The sequence below is a fragment of the Balaenoptera musculus genome, chromosome 19, assembly GCF_009873245.2.
Source record: "Balaenoptera musculus isolate JJ_BM4_2016_0621 chromosome 19, mBalMus1.pri.v3, whole genome shotgun sequence".
Taxonomy (NCBI): domain Eukaryota; kingdom Metazoa; phylum Chordata; class Mammalia; order Artiodactyla; family Balaenopteridae; genus Balaenoptera; species Balaenoptera musculus.
Window position 1 is genome coordinate 711,997 of NC_045803.1, and position 6,142 is coordinate 718,138.

Here is a 6,142-nt window from a genome sequence, read left to right on the forward strand (position 1 = left end):
TTTTTTTTTTTTTTTAGACATCTTTATTGAAGTATAATTGCCTTACAATAGTGTGTTAGCTTCTGCTTTATAACAAAGTGAATCAGTTATACATATACAATAGGTTCCCATTTCTCTTCCCTCTTGCATCTCCCTCCCTCCCACCCTCCCCCTCCCACCCCTCTAGGTGGTCACAAAGCACCGAGCTGATCTCCCTGTGCTATGCGGCTGCTTCCCACTAGCTATCTTATACCTGAAAGTTTGTTCCCTTTCACCAACCTCTCCCTATTTCTTCCACCGCCCCCCTTAACCCCAGTAATATTTATACTCCCTGTTTCTATGAGTTTGACTTTTTAAGATTCTGCATAAAAGTGATACTATACAGTATTTGTCTTTCTCTGTTTCACTTATTTCATGTAGCACAATGCATTAAAGGTCCATTGATGTTGTCACAAATGGCAAGAGTTTGTCCTTTCTCATGGCTAGGTAGTATTCATATATATATATGGGCTCCCTATATATATCACATCTTCTTTATCCATTCGTCCACTGATGGACACTTAGGTTGTCTCCATATCTTGGGTATTGTGAAAAATGCTGTAATGAACATGGGAGAGCACATATCATTTCAATATCCTGTTTTCATTTCCTTTAGAATTATACCCATATGTGGAATTGCTGGATAGTAGGGTAGTTCTATTTTTAATTTTTTGAGGAAACTCTCTACTCTTTTCCACAGTAGTTGCACTAATTTACATTCCCAGAATCGGTGGACAAGGGTTCACATTTCTCAGCATCCTAACACTGTTATCCCTTGTTTTTTGATGACTGCCATTCTAACATGCGTGAGGTGATATCTCATTATGGCCTTGCTTTGCATATTTAGTAATTTTGAACACATTTCCATGTACTTGTTGCCCACTTTTATGTATTCTTTGGAAAATATGTCTATACAGCTCCATTGCTCATTTTTTAATTATTTACTTTGCTATTAAGTTGTATGAGTTCTTTATATATTTTAGATATTAACCCCTTATCAGATGTATGATTTGCAAATATTTCCTGCCATTCTGTATATTCCCATTTCATTTTGTTGATGGTTTCCTTTGCTATGCAGAAGCTTTTTCGATTGATGTAATCCCACTTGTTTATTTTTGCTTTTATTATCTTTGCTTTTGGTGTCAAACCCAAAAAAATCAATGCCAAGGCAAATGACAAGGAGCTTTCACCCTATGTTTTCTTCTAGAAGTTTTATAGTTCCAGATGATGTGTTCAAATCTTTCGTCCATTTTGAGTTGATTTTTTGTATGATGTAAGATAGGGTTACAGTTTCGTTCTTTTGCGTCTCTCTCTGTTCCCCAACGCCATTTATTGAATAGACAATCCAGTCCTCATTGTGTATTCTTGACACCTTTGGTGTAAGCAAATTCACCATATGTGCACATGTTTATTTCTGGGCTCTCTATTCTGTTCCATTGATCTATAGCTGTCTCTATGCCAATGGTGGGATTTAAAAGCTTAATTCCAATCCCTCATACTATATTGGGAGTATGATTGCATATTTCTAAAATTAAATACACTCTGTAAATATTTATTGCGATTAAGTTCATGCAATAATCTGTAATGAGACTGTGTCCTTCCCATACCTCCATTCACAGAATCTTTACAATAGCGTCAAGGGTATGTTTCAGTAAATGACAGAGACTTGAATGATTTCCAGTTATCTAAGTAGCTCACCAACTAACTTTTGCTCCCAGTAGTCATAAGGTCATTTCTAACCCAGTCATAAATGGATAATTTTATGATGAAACGTTAATATGTCATTATTCTTTTGTCTGATGACAAATAGCTAATGGACACTGTTAAGCAATGAAGCCACAGTAAATAAAGCATTTTATTTACCACGCTGACATGACCCCACCATGTCACACAGTCAGAACCTTCAAAGTGAGCACTCTCTGACTTGGTTCACTAACTTTGACTTTCTCAATTACCTCATTTCTTTGCATTTCTGCCCCCTATTCATTTTCCTTTTTTTTTGTTTTTTGGCCATGCCATGGGCTTGCGGATCTTAGTTCCCTGACCAGGAACTGAACCCAGGCCCCCAGCCGTGGAAGTGCAGAGTCCTAACCACTGGACCAGTCCTAACCCTGACCAGGAATTCCCCCTCTATTCATTTTCTATTGCCCCTGCAACAAATTATTACAAAATTAGAAGCTTAAGACAGTTTCTATATATATATATTTTAAACATCTTTATTGAAGTATAATTGCCTTACAATGGTGTGTTAGCTTCTGCTTTATAACAAAGTGAATCAGTTATACATATACAATATGTTCCCATTTCTCCTCCCTCTTGCATCTCCCTCCCTCCCACCCTCCCCATCCCACCCCTCTAGGTGGTCACAAAGCACAGAGCTGATCTCCCTGTGCTATGCGGCTGCTTCCCACTAGTTATCTGTTTTACATTTGGTAGTGTATATATGTCCATGACACTCTCTTACCCTGTCACATCTCACCCCACCCCCTCCCCATATCCTCAAGTCCATTCTCTAGTAGGTCTGTGTCTTTATTCCCGTCTTGCCACTAGGTTCTTCATGGCCTTTTTTTTTTCCCCCTTAGATTCCGTATATATGTGTTAGCATACTGTATTTGTTTTTCTCTTTCTGACTTACTTCACTCTGTATGACAGACTCTAACTCCATCCACCTCATTACAAATACCTCCATTTCATTTCTTTTTATGGCTGAGTAATATTCCATTGTATATATGTGCCACATCTTCTTTATCCATTCATCTGTCGATGGACATTTAGGTTGCTGTAGGATCTTGGTTTTCTACCCACTCTGAAAATCTCTTGTAATTGGTCTTTCGCTGTTCAAAGTGATTACTGATAGAGTTGGATTAACATATACCACATCTGTTACTAATTTGTGTTTGTTGCCCTTGCTCTTTGTTTGAATTTTTGTCTCACACTCTTTACCTGCTTTATGTGGTTTTCACTGAGTGTTTTATGATTCTATTTTATCTTGTTAGCATATCAGTTATATTTTTAGCTGTTGCTATAGAGTTTGTAGTAAACATCGACAACTAATCCAAGTCCACTTTCAAGTAACGCTTTTGCCACTTCACGTAGTGTACCGCATAATAATAAAATAATCCCAATTCTTCCCTCTAATCCCTTGTATTATTGATGTCATTCATTTCACTTATATAAAAGCATAAGCATACACACAGACACACACAAGACATGCATATAGATAAGCATACATAATAGAATATGTTGTTGGTATTACTACTTCAAACAAGTTGTTATCTGTTAGATCAATTAAGAACAAGAAAAATAATACTTTTTTAATTTTTCCTTCATTTATTCCTTCTTCAATGCTCTTCTTTATGTAGATTGGACTTTTTGACCTATATCATTTTTCTCATCTCTAAAGTTTTTTAAACATTTCTTGCAAGGCAGGTGCTATGGTCTGAATGTTTGTGTTGTCCCTCCAAAATCTGTGTTGAAAGAATAACCCCCAAAGATGCTAGTATTAGGAGGTGGGGACTTTGAGAGATGCTTCAGTCATAAGGTGATAGAGCCCTCATGAGTGGAATTAGTCCCTTTATAAAAGATGCTCCAGAGAGACCCCTAGCTCCTTCTATCACATGAGGACACAGCAAGAAAGCATCTGCTATGAACCAGGAAGAGGGTTCCCACCAGAGAACTCGACCATGCTGGAACCTTGATTTAGTACTGTACTACACAGCCACCAAACCTATGAGAAAAAAATGTTTATTTTTTTATAAACTAACAAGTCTGTGGTTTTTTGTTATAGTATCCCCAATCGACTAAGACAGTAGGTTTACTGGGAACAAATTCCCTCAGTTTTAGTCTTTGAAAGGCTTTGTTTTCCCTGCATTATTGAAGGATAATTTTGATGGTACAGAATTCAAGGTTGACTTATTTTTCATCTCAGCACTTTAAATATTTCACACCTCTCCTTGCTTGCATGGTTTCTGAGGAGATATTGGATATAATTCTTAACTTCATTCCTCAATGAGTATTTTCCCCCTCTGGCTTCTTTCAGGATTTTTAAAATATTTGATTTTCTGTAATTTCAAAATGATGTCTACATGTAGTTTTTTGACATTTATCCTGCTTAGTACTAAGGTTCCTGGATCTGAGCTTCCTTGTCTGACATTAATTTCTCCCTTAACAAAGTACCTTGGACAACCTAATTGCTACTGAGATTGAGTCTCTACTTTGCTCCAAAGACTTAATCTCTGGGCTTCCCTGGTGGTGCAGTGGTTAAGAACCTGCCTGCAAACGCAGGGGACGGGTTCGAGCCCTTGTCCGGGAAGATCCCACATGCCGCGGAGCAACTAAGCCCCTGCTCCACAACTACTGACCCTGCACTCTAGAGCCCGCGTGTCACAACTACTGAAGCCTGCGCACCTAGAGCCCGTGCTCCACAAGAGAAGCCACCGCAATGAGAAGGCCGTGCACTGCAACCAAGAGTAGCCCCCACTCGCCGCAACTAGAGAAAGCCTGCACGCAGCAACGAAGACCCAATGCAGCCAAAAATAAATTAAGTAAATAAATTTATTTTTTAAAAGAAGACTTAATCTCTGATTCTTGCCTCAGAGGTTGAGCCTTGATTTTTCCACTTCATTGAGGAAATCCCTGGCCTTTACACCAGGCAGGTGGGGCAGAAGGTGGGGAGTTGCCAGCAGGTCAACAAGCCTGCATCCTGCCTGCACTGTCCTGCATTGCTCAGGGACCTCCAATGGCAAAAGAGATCCAGAACTCTGGGCAGGGCATCGTCTTAGGGATGAGCAATGGAAACTTTAGGGTCCTTCCTAAATCTCCCTGCCAGACGCCAACACCTTTAGGTGTCTCCTGGGTCCCCAGGCCACCACTGCCCTCCTGCCACCCCCACTCTGTGCCGTACTTGGCTCACCCCTTCCCCGCTGTCCTGAAATGCCACCTCAGATCAAACATGGCCAGTGGCATGGAGCATGTGGGCCTGAGGAAAAGACCTCACCAGGTTCCCTTGGGAAACTTCCCCCATGGTCACTGGGAGGACCTTCCACCTGGTGTTCCTGGGTACCAGTCCTTCTGAGAAGCCTCACCAGGGATGGAGAGACCCACAGTGACCCCACCAACCAATTGGGATGTCTGGAAAAGCAGCCCCAAGTGATGATGAACTCCATGGAGGGTAAATACCTATTGGAGACCATCAGTCAATAATTACAGAAAGGGAAAGATGAAAAGAACTTTGAAGAGAGTGTTCAGAGAGTGAAAACCCCTTATAATGAACCAGATGCTAAGTTTAGTTTTCCACCAAACACCCAGGGGACCCAAGTAGAATTTTTCAGCTCCTTCTCTGAGCACATCCCACTTTCATAGTGGGAGAATTTATACCTTGGAAATTGGCAAAAGCTACAAAGCAGGGCTAGATTTATTGTTTTACACAATGCCTGGACTGAAGTGATGGAAACAGGGATAATTCATATAAAAAAATTAGGCAAATGATATGATCAGGAATTGCACAAAAGAAGATATACAGGGACCCTCCTGGCGGCACAGTGGTTAAGAATCCGCCTGCCAATGCAGGGGACACCAGTTCGATCCCTGGTCTGGGAAGATCCCACATGCCATGGAGCAGCTAAGCCCGTGTGCCACAACTACTGAGCCTGTGCTCTAGAGCCTGTGAGCCACAACTACTGAAGCCCGCGTGCCTAGATCCTGAGCTCCGCAACGAGAAGCCACCTAAATGAGAAGCCCATGCACCACAACGAAGAGTAGCCCTTGCTTGCCACAACTAGAGAAAGCCTGCACGCAGCAACAAAGACCCACGCAGCCAAAAATAAATAAATAAATAAATAAGATATACAGCATTAAAAAATGCTCAAAATCACAAATCTCTAGGGAAATGCAATTAAAACCAATTAAAACCTCACTGAGATAGCACTACTCACTTATTAAAAGGGCTGACATTAACGATTGGCATGGATGTTGAGAAACTGGAACTCTCCTACAATTTTGATGGGAATGAAAATGGGAAGTCATTTTAGACCAGTTTCTTAATTTCATCAGGAGTTACACGTTCATCTACCCAGTGATTCAGACACTGCACTCAGTTATCAATAAAAAAGAAACATAATCCACA